Consider the following 13,517-nt stretch of genomic DNA (forward strand, 5'->3'; position numbering starts at 1 on the left):
GCATTTGCTTCTCAACTGTCTATTTGTGCTAGTCTGAGGCTGAAACATCTCTGTAGGCGCACCTTCAGCAGATCTGGTGAAATGACTAGCACCTAAACAAATTTGTGGTTAACCTAACGCAACTTTCTACTTATGAACTCACATACCTTGAACACATTTTTAGTTGATTGTACTCAGTGCTCGTTAGGCTTTGCCCAATCGAAACAGTTTTCTATACCACATATATTCCGATGTGAAAGAAAATGTCATCGACTGTGCTTCCGGTGTTAAGTCTCATGTTCTTCTCTGCCTGCCTTTTTATGACGAATAAACATTCCTGCTCGTACTATAAATTTTCGAATGTCGTGATTGAGCGAGTAAACAAAAGTGATTCTTCATGTAGTTACCGTGTATATATCGCTTTTTTCAGCGTAACAGAATTGTCGCGTATTTCTGGATAATCCGACAGTTTTTTCGTCTACAAGCTTGACATCAATCAAGTCGACATTTAAATAATATGTGTTCTGCGTCGTCTTTTGTCGCGTCATTGTATAGGTATGACGGCTTTTCGGCTTTTCTCATTCTACAAAGGTGCTTTCTTGAGTATCCGAGCACGGTTAGCAGACGTGTTGTGTAGAAGCCAACTTCTCCAAATTTACGACTTGTCCATAAGTTTAAATCTCTTCTATGTCTGACCGTTCATCTATCGTGACTCTCATTTTCACCATCTACGTTGCCAAGCGAGTATCGTGTCTTTCTTTATTCGGTCAATTGCATTCTTTTTATTTTCACTGTAAGCTTCCATTGTTTTTTTCCGTGCACTAGAAAGTCAATGGCTGCATTAGCACTTATGACTAATATTGTATAACCCGGCACAGTACGGTAAGCTGCTGCAACTCTTAAGCATGCGATGCGGGGCATTCTGACAGATATCTTACGCCGATTTTTCTATTTTAGTACATCTGCCCAAATCTCTGCTCCGTGTAGTAAGACACTCGTGGTTGTTGATATTAAGAGCTTTCTCTTTTCTTGTGTGGGTCGTTCTATATTGACCATTAGTCGGCTAAGGTAGGAGGTAATTTTCGCTGCCTTTCCTGCGGCGTGCTGGATTTGTACCCAGAAGGTTAATCTTGGGTTATTCACTGCTTCTTGTGTCCTCAAAGCATGCTTCTGTATCATAACCAGATTCAAGCTTCTTTGGTCTTCCTCTGTGTCCTGGGCTATGCTTACTGCCGCTATGTCGTTCGCGTGGCTGATTAAATAAAATTATTCGGCATTTCAAGTTTTAGTAATTCGTCATTACTTATGTTCTATAGGTCTGGGCCTAAAATGGACCCTTGTGCTACTCCTGACATAACTTATATTTGTCGTGATCCCTCTTTAGTGTGGTACAGCAGTTTTCTGTTACTAAGATAGCTCCGCACGGCAGCGTTGAGGTTATCGGGGACTCTAAAATGTGTTACTAAACTCACTCTAACTACTCATCTTGCGCTGTTGAAGGCGTTTCGAACGTCTAAAGTCGCCAACAGAACTATTCGCTTGTATTTGGAGCATATATGCTATGCGACTTCTACACTTTCAATGATGCTTCGGATGGCGCCTGGAGTTGACCTTCCGTGTCTAAAACCGTGCTCTCTGGAGGAGACTTATATAGCGCACCTAGAATTGTTCTTTCGAGATAAGCTTTTCAGAAAGCTTCTTTTACTCCGTTAACAAAATTCTAAATTAAATTAGCAATGCCGAAGATTAAATTAGCAGTGACCATTCCTAAGTCGTATGACCGTCTGTCCGCCCGCCTGTCGTGAACTTGTCCCTCAGCTTATAGATATCTAACTGAAGTTTTGAGTATGTCCTTTTATTCCCAAGAAGCTGCCCACCAGTCGGAACTATCGATATTGGACCACTGCCAAGCAAATTTAAAAATCAGAATCAATTCTTGTATGGAACATTTTCTCACTTGACTAGACATCTTCACGAAATTAGGCATGGATTATTGTCCAAAGCGGGATTGTCCATATAGACGGTGTGACATCACACAAAATTGGTGGCCAATCGACCGGGTCAAAACATGAAATTATCTGCTCACCGAAGTGTTCCCTCAATAAATCCAATGAGTGATGCGAAATGTCGCTGAGATCACGAGCTTCAAATTCAAGCACGAAATAGTCGGTGATCATGGCGCGATAAGGGTCGCCATTGGCGGTTACGTACTCACCGGCGTCATTTTTGAAGAAATGCGGACGGATGATTCCTCCGGCCCACAAGCCATACCAAACCTTGATTTTTACTAGATGAAATAACAGCTCTTGAATCACTTCATGCTCTTCGTCCCATTAGCGGTACTTTTGCTTGTTTACGTACCCAGTAATAAGATCAGAAATGGGCCTCATCGATGAACAAAATTTGGCTCGAAAATGTCGGATCTTTTTGGAAGAGAAGAGCACGTAAAGTGAAGCGGTGTCGCTTGGGAAGGTCGAGTGGCTTCAGTTCTTGCATAAGCTCTATTTGGTACGCTTTCAATTTAAGATCTCGACGTAAAATAAGCGTGCATTCTTTTTCATAATTTTTTTAATATAAGTTATGGAGTTCGGAATTTTGCTGCCATCATTTTAAGCTTAATATATTTTAATATTATTTTTATTTTTTTTTCTTTTGAATGTATTTCTTTTTAATTTAGTTTGAGTTTCTCCTCCACTCATTTTATACTGCGTACTTACTACACCTACTATTCACCACACCTGTTTCCGTGAAATGAACATATGGGGGAAATTTAAACCAGATTTCTATTATAGGCGCTTATTAAGTATAAAAATATACAAAATTTTTGGAAAAAAAAGTATACAAGAAATAAATAACCAAAGTACGTGCAGCAATGAAGCCGACACGTGACAAAATATGCTAACAATGCCAAGGCAAAGGAAGGATAATAAACAAACCTAAGTCCACATATCATATGTACATGCATATGTGTGTGTGTATGCTTGCGGGTACTTAGTGTGAGACAAGCTGGAGAAACCCACAGCTCGAATCTGAAGAGACATCAAAAAACCAACAACTACAAAACGAGGGTTTTGCTTAGCCAAAAAGTATATGAAACCTGCTCGCGGTGCTACACGTGGGGCGGATTATGCGTGTGAGGTAGAAGGCGTCAAACCACCGGAAGTCAAATACAACAGAACGCAAATTGCCTGCCAAGTAGCTAACAAAACGAAGTAAGCAACTGTAACGGCGGCGGCTAAGTAAGCGAGCAAGAAAATATGCGAAATAAAGAGATGCTGAGGCTTACAGCAACACATGCACATATTTATATGTATATACATATGTATATACATGTGTGAAGCAAAAAAGCGGCAATATGATTTGCGGTGTACAAAGCTGTCACATTTTGCGTGTCATTTTTGACGAAACATAAACGAAAAATAATATGCGTCAAATGCCATAGTGTGTGTGTGAGTGTGTGCAGCACATGAAAAGCGTGCGGAAGTCAGCAGTGAGGGGCAGCAATCAGCAAGCAAAGCGTTGTTACAGCGGAAGAGCATGTCGGCTATATTGTTGTGAGGGCACAGCGTAATTTACAGGCGTATGCGTGACAGATTAGATTATGCTAACATAAACACAGGCGCTTAAGCAAACTTGGGGCATATACACGCACAACTAACATTTAAAATATGTCACCACATGTGTTAGCATAAGCGATATATTGCGATATGTGGCGGCATATGTGCATACATGCATGTAAACATACATAAATACACATACAAATGGACATACATATACAGAAAAATAGACATACACACAAATACAAATAGACATACTCACATATATACACACATATATGTCTGTGTAATAAAATAAATAAAGTCTATCTTCCGGCGTCGTCGTAACTTGGCGCGTGGGGAAGGTATGCCAGCATACATATAGGCGCGTATGCCTTTCTTCAGCTTTTATAATGTTAGTATATATGTATATTTAGTTGTTCCTCATCATAAATGCTTGCTCTTACATATACATATGCATATATTTGTATTACATATTTCAATTTAGTCTGTTTACCTCGCTGATAATCGCAATAATAATAATTTCCATGTTTGGTTGCTACTTAAAAATTGTCTTTGTGCGCACAAACTGCCTTTGTGTAGCTACAAAAAATTAGGATGTTCATATATATGCGATAAGTGTGCTTATATATTCGTAGATCTTGTCTAATGTTCGTATAAAAATTGTAAAAAACAAGCAAAAACGTTAGCTTTGACAGTGCCGAAGCTATAATACTCGTCACAGGTGTTTTTTTTTTATAGTATAAATGGGTATAAAGAGACACAAGTTTGATCGATTAGCTTATATGGTAGCTATATGTTATAGTACCCCGATCTCACCCATTTGTTTGCCGATTGTAACGCTGCCTTGAATATTAACCCAAGCCAAATTTCGCCAACATATGCCAAAAATGTTCCACATAAGAACTTGATGTCGATCCTTCAGTATGTGTTGGCATACGTTATATGTATATTATCTGAGGATTTTTTTTCGAAAATTGTGCCGTTACCTTCGACAATAATCCAATCTCTTTTAAATAAGATACCATATGCAAAATTCTGGGCTGATATCGCAATAACTGAGGGACTAGTTCGCGTATATGCAGACAGAAGGGCGAACATGCCTACATCGACTGATCATTTATGTATAACAGATCAGTTGAAAATCCCCGGCTCCGGACACTTATGTGGCGCTTCTAAGATTAGCCCTCCGCCACATAAAGCCTGCTTCAAAACATGATGAGATTGAATATGGTGCCGTAGAGCCAAAGAACGGCATTCGGTGAATAACCCCACCTTTTGCCAATGACTCTTCCGCAGCAAAATAATGCAATCGTTGCATTTTTGCTTTCTTTTCGATATTCGGCTTCCATGAAAGCTTCCTATTCAGGATGAGACCTAGATATCTTACTGTAACCGCCGGTTGCAGATGGATGATTCGCGGTTGCAGACGTTGTCACCGTGATCTTGTATCATCTAGTAAATAAAAGTGAGTTGTCTCGACGGTGATAGGTAATCACGCGGCAGTCACGATTCTCGAGTTTTTCAAGGCAGTCATTAATGAACAGGATCCTTAGTAGAGGAGAGAGAATTCCGTCGAGCACGTGCGTTGGCCCATTCCGTTTCTATCACTCTGTCGCACAGAAGACTGAAAATTAAATGTTTGAGGTTTGATTCTATCCCAAGACCGTCCAGAGCTATTACCACTGTTTCCAGCAGCACATTGTTGAAAGATCCACTAGATCAATAAGGTTACAACAGCGAATTCTTTGAGCTTGGTAGTATCTAGGGCAGTATGACCTATTGACCTATTATACAATAAGCATGTTGCGCTCCTCATAAGTGGTCCCCAGCAATGCGCCTCCTTATGTACCAGTCCATCAGTCTGTCAACCAGAGTTTTTATTAAGAAGAGGAATAGGCTGATGGGTCTGAAAACCTTGGCCGTAATGTGGGAGTCCCTACTAGCCTTCGGGATGAACGTAATTCTGACTCGTCTCTAGGCTCAAAGGTTGTAAATCAGTCTTATGCAGCTCGCATAGGTGCCAAACAGTTGCAAGGCACTTGAACAGCCTGCTGCAGCTGCGCTGGTATAATGCCATCCGGGCCCGGGGGCATGAAAGTTTTGAACGAATTGATCTCACAAGCCAAGTGCCGTTAATCCAGAAGGCAGGCAAAGGCTGCGCAATCCTCATGCAGCACTGCGATACCCCCTAGGGAACGTATTGCTCGGGTAGTGAGCATCACGGAGCATCCGAAGTGTATCATCACTGCTTAGGACTGACTTCACATTTGCGTACTTAAGACAACCCACGGGGACGGGCTTCTTTGCGAGGATACGCCTTTACCTAGAAAACTCATGGCAGCCCTCCACTTTTTCGCAGAAGCTTTTCCATGAAGTCCTCTTTGCTTTTCTTATCTCGGACTTGCTTCCCTCGTCCCGTTTCATACAATGCCCAGTCGTCAGTTCACCCACTCCTGCAGGCCTTGTTAAATAAACGTCTGCAAGACGCCCTGACTTCCGAGAGTTCTATAGTCCAGCAGAGTGGTTTCTCTCCGCTTTTTCGTATTTTCACCAGTCAGTGGACAGAAGCTCTCCAGAACAGTTTTCACGCTGAGCTGAAGACTTCGACACACTCGTCCACCGTGTTGGTTGTAACCAATGAGTCCAGCCCAGCACGGGTGGGACATTTATACATATATATTAGGATGTTTTTATTTGTTTGAACTATTCATTTCTTTCAGTTCCATCATGAAATTTCCTTGGAAATACCCTAAAAAAATTCCCTAAAAATTTGAGCCCTTAATATTAACATTGGGGACTGGACCAAGGCATGTAAAAATTTTTTCCATAGAAAATAGAGGACAATCGTGATTTTCTATCTTTCAATTTCTATAGCTCAGATGCATTTTATGACATTTGACTTTGGACACATATTTCTCAGAATTGAACACTCTACAAAAGTGCCCATTGCGACAAAGTCGAAACTCACACCGGCGAGGTAGTACAGGACTCTAAACTTGACTTTTCCACGAAATTCTCACTTTTTTGTATATATCTCGTAAATGACAAGAGCTATAGAAAAAATATACATGACAAATTTGTAGGAAATTTTATTTGCTACAAAAAAGGTCCTAGGACAATATCGCTAACATTATTACTTCTCGAGATATTCGGCTTGTTAAGTAAGGCTTCATAGAATTTTCATAGATGGTATGTAATAAAAAATTGACAGTTTAAAGATCATCCACTTTAAAGGCGCTAACTGATATATTATTTGAACTGGTTATATATAAAGAAATTGTACGTCTCATCTAGAGGAATTTTTATTTATTTTTTTTTATATTTTTGACAAGACGTGCTTCCACTGTATTTCCAAACCATTGCATATAGATATGTATGTATATATAATTTTTATTAAATTTCCAAGCTTCATAACTTTGCTCACAAAATTTAAACTCATAAAAAAGTTTACTCCCATGCACCCACAATCCTCCACAATTGCGCCATTTAACCCTTTTGTCATGCTGCTTATTAAATGCAATATATTTGATGTGGCTGCTGTGCCACTCCCTTATATAACAATGCCAAGTATGCCGACATATGCAAATCTACACTCTCGTGCGTATTTGTCTACCACGATAATATTGTTTTAATTTACTGCGCTGTGGCACAAATGTTCATAATTATGTCATAACCATTGAAGAGTTAGCCAATAACAAACAGTCAAAACAAACAAAATGCAAGCTGACAAACTTTGTGGATATCATTGATTTTTCTCGGGTCTGCTGGGTAAAGCATATTTAAATTTTATTTTATAGACACATTTGACTATGCCTGCTTGATGTCATATGGAGGTAGTGAATTATTTATAAACTTATGATTTGAATATACTATATGTATATATTATTTGGAAGGATTGCTGTAAGCAGCGTGCTCGTTATTGCCTTTAATAATTCAGTTGCTAAACGGGAAGGAAGAGGATTACTTACCTAGAACCTGCATTGTTTTCATGGTGTTCTTCAAAGTGCTATTAAAGAGTCTACAAAATATTTGAAGAAATCAATAAAAAAAGCATTTTAGGTATTTTTGCCATCATTTTCGGTTATAGCAAGCCAAAAGCAGCAAAAACAGTCCTAGCATCACTGTCATAAAATTAGTGTAAACTAGTGTAATTAGCCTATAAATAAATTTCTTCTACGAAAGCACAGTCTAACTAACAAAAAAACATGTCTAAAACAGCAAAGTCTCTTCAGAGTTTCAAATATCTTAAGGGGGTATTCAGGTCTAGACGCATGAATTTTAGGCATTTTTTTAAACTAAGATAAAAAAAAGTAAAAAACCTTTTTACTATCCATTTGTTGATATGTTTTTTATTGACATTTTAATAATACAAAAAAAAATTGCAAAAAAAAAAAATTTTTTTTTCGAGATACGTGCCGGTGGAGTGGGGGTTTCAAAAAAACGGTGCGTCCTGGTTGACGTGATTTCAACCCATGTAGAGATCTAAAACACAAAAAACAAGAAGATTTTTCATTAATAAGGATGCCGTTATCGGGTTGAGCAAAAAAAAAATAACAAAATGGCGTCGACTTGAAAAAAAAAATTTGTTTTGACCCGATTTTTTCAACCTTTTCGAATTTTTTAAAAATACTTCAAATCGAAATTTTAGGAAATCCATGGCAGACACGATAGAGCATATACCAAATTTCAAAGAAATCGGTTCAGTAGAACTTGAGATATCATGTCAACCACCTCAAAAAAAGTAGTTTTGAGAAAAACGATTTTAAAGTTTAGGAGACAATTCTAGTGAACACGGACGCCACATGACAAAATCGGCTGTATCTACGAAAATAAGTCGAATTTTGAAAAATCCTTCCAAGGTCATATTTTCGAAAGTCTAAACTTTCAAAATATACAAAAAAAAATTGATTTTTGCAAAATCCTAGACCAGAATACCCCTTAAAATTAACTTATATCTTTTTACAATAAAAAATGATTTACTTTTTTTTTTAAGTTCGTTGATTTATTTTGCTAAGAATTTTTACCATTTCACAACCACTTTGAGCCACTTAAAAATGTATTTACTTTGATGGCAATAAAAATAACATATTTTTTAGCCTGACGCTATATATATTTACATGCATACATCTGTTTTGAAGAAACATAAAACATTACTTGAAGTAAAAAAGTTTATTGTACATATTTATATTTGCGTTAAATATTAAATATTTTTATTGTCCATTGTGTGATACTTAATTTTGTATTTAAGTATGCTTTAAGTCTCTAATTTTCTTTTATATACTAAAATTTAGTTTATCTTTTCATTACATTATTTTTGTATATACATATGTATATATTGTATCATAAGCTCAGCGGAATGAAAAGATACACAGTGAGACTCATGCCATTTATATCGATCTTATGCTAGCCTTTTTGACTCGCAACATTTATAAATCTTAAATAATGGGTTGTCAAAAAAGTCTTGCGGTATTTTTATTGATTTTTTTTTTATTTATTGAAATTGAAATGAATTTTTGATGACTCATTCTTGACCGATGCTACGGCTGCTACTATGCCGATCTCTTTCGACCAATTCAGCGATTTTATCGCAATTTTCGACGTCAGGCCTTCCGGAGCGTCGTTGCGCATCTTCGACCACCTCTACACCAGAACGAAAACGTCGAAACCATCGTTGTGCGGTGGAAATGGAAACTGTATCGGGTCCATAAACTGCACAAATTTTATTGGCAGCTTGAGATGCATTTTTGCCTTTATCGTAATAGTACTGTAAAATATGCCGTATTTTCTCTTTATTTTGCTCCATGTTTGCGACGCTATAACTCACGAACGACTTCAATCAAACACTTGTTAGCGCGTGAAATGAGCTTTCCAAAAAGGTATAGCATGACCCGATGCGACGAATAAAACTGGAACTACGCGCTTTCAGCGCCAACTAGCGAAAGTACCGCAAGACTTTTTTGACAGACCAAGATTTCGTTGTCCAAATTTTCTCTCCGTGTTAGAGTTATAAGTTTAATAAAATTTTATAATTTTGTAAAATTAACTTTTGCTGATTTTGCAAGATTTTTATTTATTGCTGAATGTATGCTGAATTTTTCTCAACTATAATAATATTTATTTCGCCTAAGAGTATATAAGATTTTTCTGTAATATACTATTGTGGGCAAAAAATAGTAAGACTTTTTAATTTAAATTTTGCGCGTAAACCTTATTGTCGAAACAGTTTCTTTTTTAGGTTGGTATGACTGTCACTGATACCGGTGCCAAATGTAACATCAAAATAATCATAATTGTTAGGTTATGCTTGTCTGAACTACATAAACTGCATTTGGCGATTTTTACGATGAGTGAAACTATTCAACAAAGAAGTTCCATTAAATTTAGTGTGCGGAATCACATTTCTGTTGCCAAAACGTTCAGAATGTTGGCAACAATAATTGCCTTCAATAATTTTTTGTCGCGAACAAAAAAAAATTATTCAAATAGGATCAAGAACGCGTCCAAGACGCCTAACAACATTAATTGATGATTAAGACGTCAATAAAATAAAGGGATTGGTGCTTAAGAATCGACGATTAACAGTCAGATATCTTTTTAGCATCGTTGGAATATCGGAAGCATCGGTAAAAACCGCTTTGAAAGGTCATTTGGACTTAAGAAAAGTGAAAGCACGATTGGTGCCAAAATCACTCAATTTTTCGAAAAAATATCGTCACATTAAGGTCTGCGAAAAAATGCTTTCGGACTACCAGGATATCCTGCAATGTATTATTACTGACGATGTGTCTTGTATCTATTCTTACGACCTGGAAACAGACGATCAATGGGCCGAATATCCTGGCAAAGGTAAGCCGAAGATGAAAAAAACATTTCAAAGCATGTCAAAAATCAAGGTTATGGTGACAGTTTTCTTCAACTATCGATGTGTGGTGCTCTCCGAATTGCGTCTGACCGGCCAAACAACAAGGAATTCTTTTTGAGAGTTATACGTTATTTTCGCGAAGAAATACGTAAAAAGATGCCAGAATTATGGGCAGAAAACTCTTAGCTTTTGCGCCACGAAAATGCACTGCCGCGATTTTATGAAATTCATTGATCCTTCTTAAGTTTTTCTCTAAATTTTCATTCAAATCGTTCCGCAACCACCGTATTCGCTCCGTGTGACTGCAGCCTATTTAGCAAACGCAAACGTCCGCTGTGGCGAAACGAAATTGAAGCCAGTACACTGGAATCACTATGCGTATTGACGACTATTTCGGAAATTGACTGTTTCGAGGTTTGGAAGAAACGTTAACATAAAGAGGATTAATTTGAGGGCGGCGCCATAGATTTACTTTTGTTCATCTTTTCTAAATTAGTATTTTTTTCTTAAAATATTGCTACCATAAAAACACTTTTTAAAAGCTTGTCAGCTGTCCTTAATATAACTCAGCTGTGAAAGGAAGTAATTAGGAATTAAAGTTTCCTTCGTTACTGCTGTTGTTGAAGAGGCAGAATTCTTTCAAGTTGACAGTCCTTGACCGGATGAAAAATTCGTTTCGGTTATGTAGACCCGTCTGCCGTGGGAACGGGAACGATTCCGCTTAACTAAAACTAGCGTTTCAAAATGTATTCCGGCGACGTTACATTTATTTATTTATATTTTTTTTTATTTATTCGGTCAATATAAATTTTCTGGCAAGCTATGTTTCATATTAAAAGTTCACGGTGGATGGAATGAACTGAAAATATACAAAAATATTAAAAAGGTGGTGAAATCAAATTCTATATTTTCTTATTAAATATATAAAATACTGTAATACCTATAATTATACCCAAAATACAAGGTCTGTCGCAAAGAAAAACAGGACTGTTCAAAAAAAACAACAAAAAATTAATATTTTTCAAAAGTTATATTTTTTTATTCAAAGTAGTTTCCTTGTTCTTCGATACAGCGTTTAGCCCTGTCAACTAGCATTTCAAATGAGTGTTTAAGGTAATTTTTCGGAATGCTCTTGAGAATATCGGTCGTCGCCTTTTGGATAGCTGAAATGTCCTGAAACCAGTGTCCTTTCATGGGCAAATGAAGTTTTCCAAATAGGGGAAAATCACAGAGTGCCAGATCAGGTGAGTAGGGTGAGTGATTAATGGTTAATATGGAGTTTTTTGTGAAAATCAGTGACAAGCAACAGGCGCCAGGACCCTGCCTCACGGTATTGTGGTCGAGCACGACAAATGCGTGACAAAAGACGCTTCATAACACCAAGGTAAAACACGCATTAATCGTTTGGCCAGGTGGGACGAGCTCTCGGTGTACAATACCCTCGGAATCGTAAAAACAAATCAGCATTGTCTTTATTTTTGACTTCTGAAGACGACCGACTTCTGATCGTCACAGAGGTCCTCACGACCTTCTTGGAATCGCTTAAACCACTCATGCACATTACTACGGGATAGGCACTGATCGCCATAAACTTTTTTCATCATTTGAAATGTTTCAGTAAACGTTTTCCCAAGTTTAAAACAAAATTTAATATTTGCTCTTTGTTCAAAATGCATTTTACGACCGATGACCAAAAGCTGCTGTCACTTTTTGATCGATAACATCGATTGTAGTTACCCAATTGTCTTAAAATTTTTACGAAATGTCCACAAGAGATCAAACTTTTCATTTCATATACCCACCAATCGTTGGCGCCACCAGAAACAGTTATATTTAAAAAATTCTGTTTATTTTGCGACAGACCTTGTATATCTCATTACTACAATATATTTGTTTTGTCTTCAAAGTTTTTCATAAGCAAATATTTTAAAAGTCTGTAAATTTTAACATAATGAATATTTTACTTATAGAAGGCTATAGACATTGCTAGGCAAGATTTGAGTTTTTGTAGATATAACCATGAAACCAAAAGGATTTGCAATTGCTTTCATTTAAATTAGAAAAAATCATAAAATAAGATTATGTCGTCTCACAAAACAAAAAACGAATTAATTGAACTTTTAACTCAATCTACTTCTATTCTCTTTCTTTACAGATTGACAGTACTAATTGTTCGCTAAACACATAAGCAGTGGCAGTTGGCTGGCTAGAAGATTTTTCATATCAGCTAAACGTGAGTATTTTCTAAATTTATTTAGTAAAACAAGTTTTAAAAAATCGCGAGTCCGGTAACTTTCACAAGAACAATTATTTATATTCTAAATGCTCATATTTAACACACTCTGAATAGCGTTGCAGAACAATTTCGCCAAAATGTAGGCAATAATTTTTTCATAAGTAAACAAAAATTCCTATTAACTATTTGAACTGAAATGGGAACTGTTTCGATAGAAAGTTCTTTATACATATTTCTTTTTTTGTTTGAATCAATATATAGAGGTATCCCGAATTTTTTTTTTAACTACTAACTAGGAAACTTAGTTACTCTAGATGCTTTTAAAAAAATGTAAATATTTTTTACGAATCCGAGTTTTTGTTATGGAAAAAGCTGGTTCACGCCAATATCGAATTTTTTATAATATATAAAAATTATTCGTAATTAAGACAGAAGACACAAATCTGCCAATAAATGAGACTATTTTTTATATTCGATTAGTTTTACTATATTTTTGTATATTTTTACTATTGCAATAAATAAATCTTGAATTGTATAAATTTACGCCAAAATGTAGGCAATGAAATTTTAGTATGTGTATTTGTTACAGTTTTCATATTTTGTACCGTAAGTACAATAATTATGTTAATTATTGTGAAATTATTTAGACTTAGCAAAATGGAGGGTGATCCATTTCGAGGTTTTTTCTACTTGGATCATTCGTTGTATGAAATTTGTGCTGAATTCTTCAAATACCAAATGAGTTATGGCGCTGCACGAAGTCGTTTAAATATTTGCAAGCATAAGTTAATATAGAGTATACCAAATTTAATACATAATAATTACGCCTAGATGTAGGCAACGCCTTATTATTTGTTTGGAAAATCATAAATGCTTCTTA

At 36.5% G+C, this 13,517-nt stretch overlaps 1 protein-coding gene and 1 long non-coding RNA gene across 3 annotated transcripts in view; one reads left to right on the plus strand and one right to left on the minus strand.

Annotated features, from left to right (window-relative positions):
* Positions 1-13,517, plus strand: part of LOC120769706 (tyrosine-protein phosphatase Lar) — a 940,463-nt gene that overhangs the window by 337,503 nt on the left and 589,443 nt on the right. For both annotated transcript variants that reach the window (XM_040096840.1, XM_040096841.1), the window contains exon 4: positions 12,557-12,634. The gene's annotated coding sequence lies outside the window, so the exon portion shown is untranslated. The remainder of the gene's footprint in view (positions 1-12,556; positions 12,635-13,517) is intronic.
* LOC120769707 overlaps positions 10,593-13,517 on the minus strand; it is a 40,836-nt gene continuing 37,911 nt past the window's right edge. The window contains exon 3 of the long non-coding RNA XR_005704877.1: positions 10,593-11,260. This is a non-coding gene — a long non-coding RNA (uncharacterized LOC120769707). The remainder of the gene's footprint in view (positions 11,261-13,517) is intronic.

Source organism: Bactrocera tryoni, chromosome 2 (genome assembly GCF_016617805.1).
Source record: "Bactrocera tryoni isolate S06 chromosome 2, CSIRO_BtryS06_freeze2, whole genome shotgun sequence".
Classification (NCBI taxonomy): Eukaryota; Metazoa; Arthropoda; class Insecta; order Diptera; family Tephritidae; genus Bactrocera; species Bactrocera tryoni.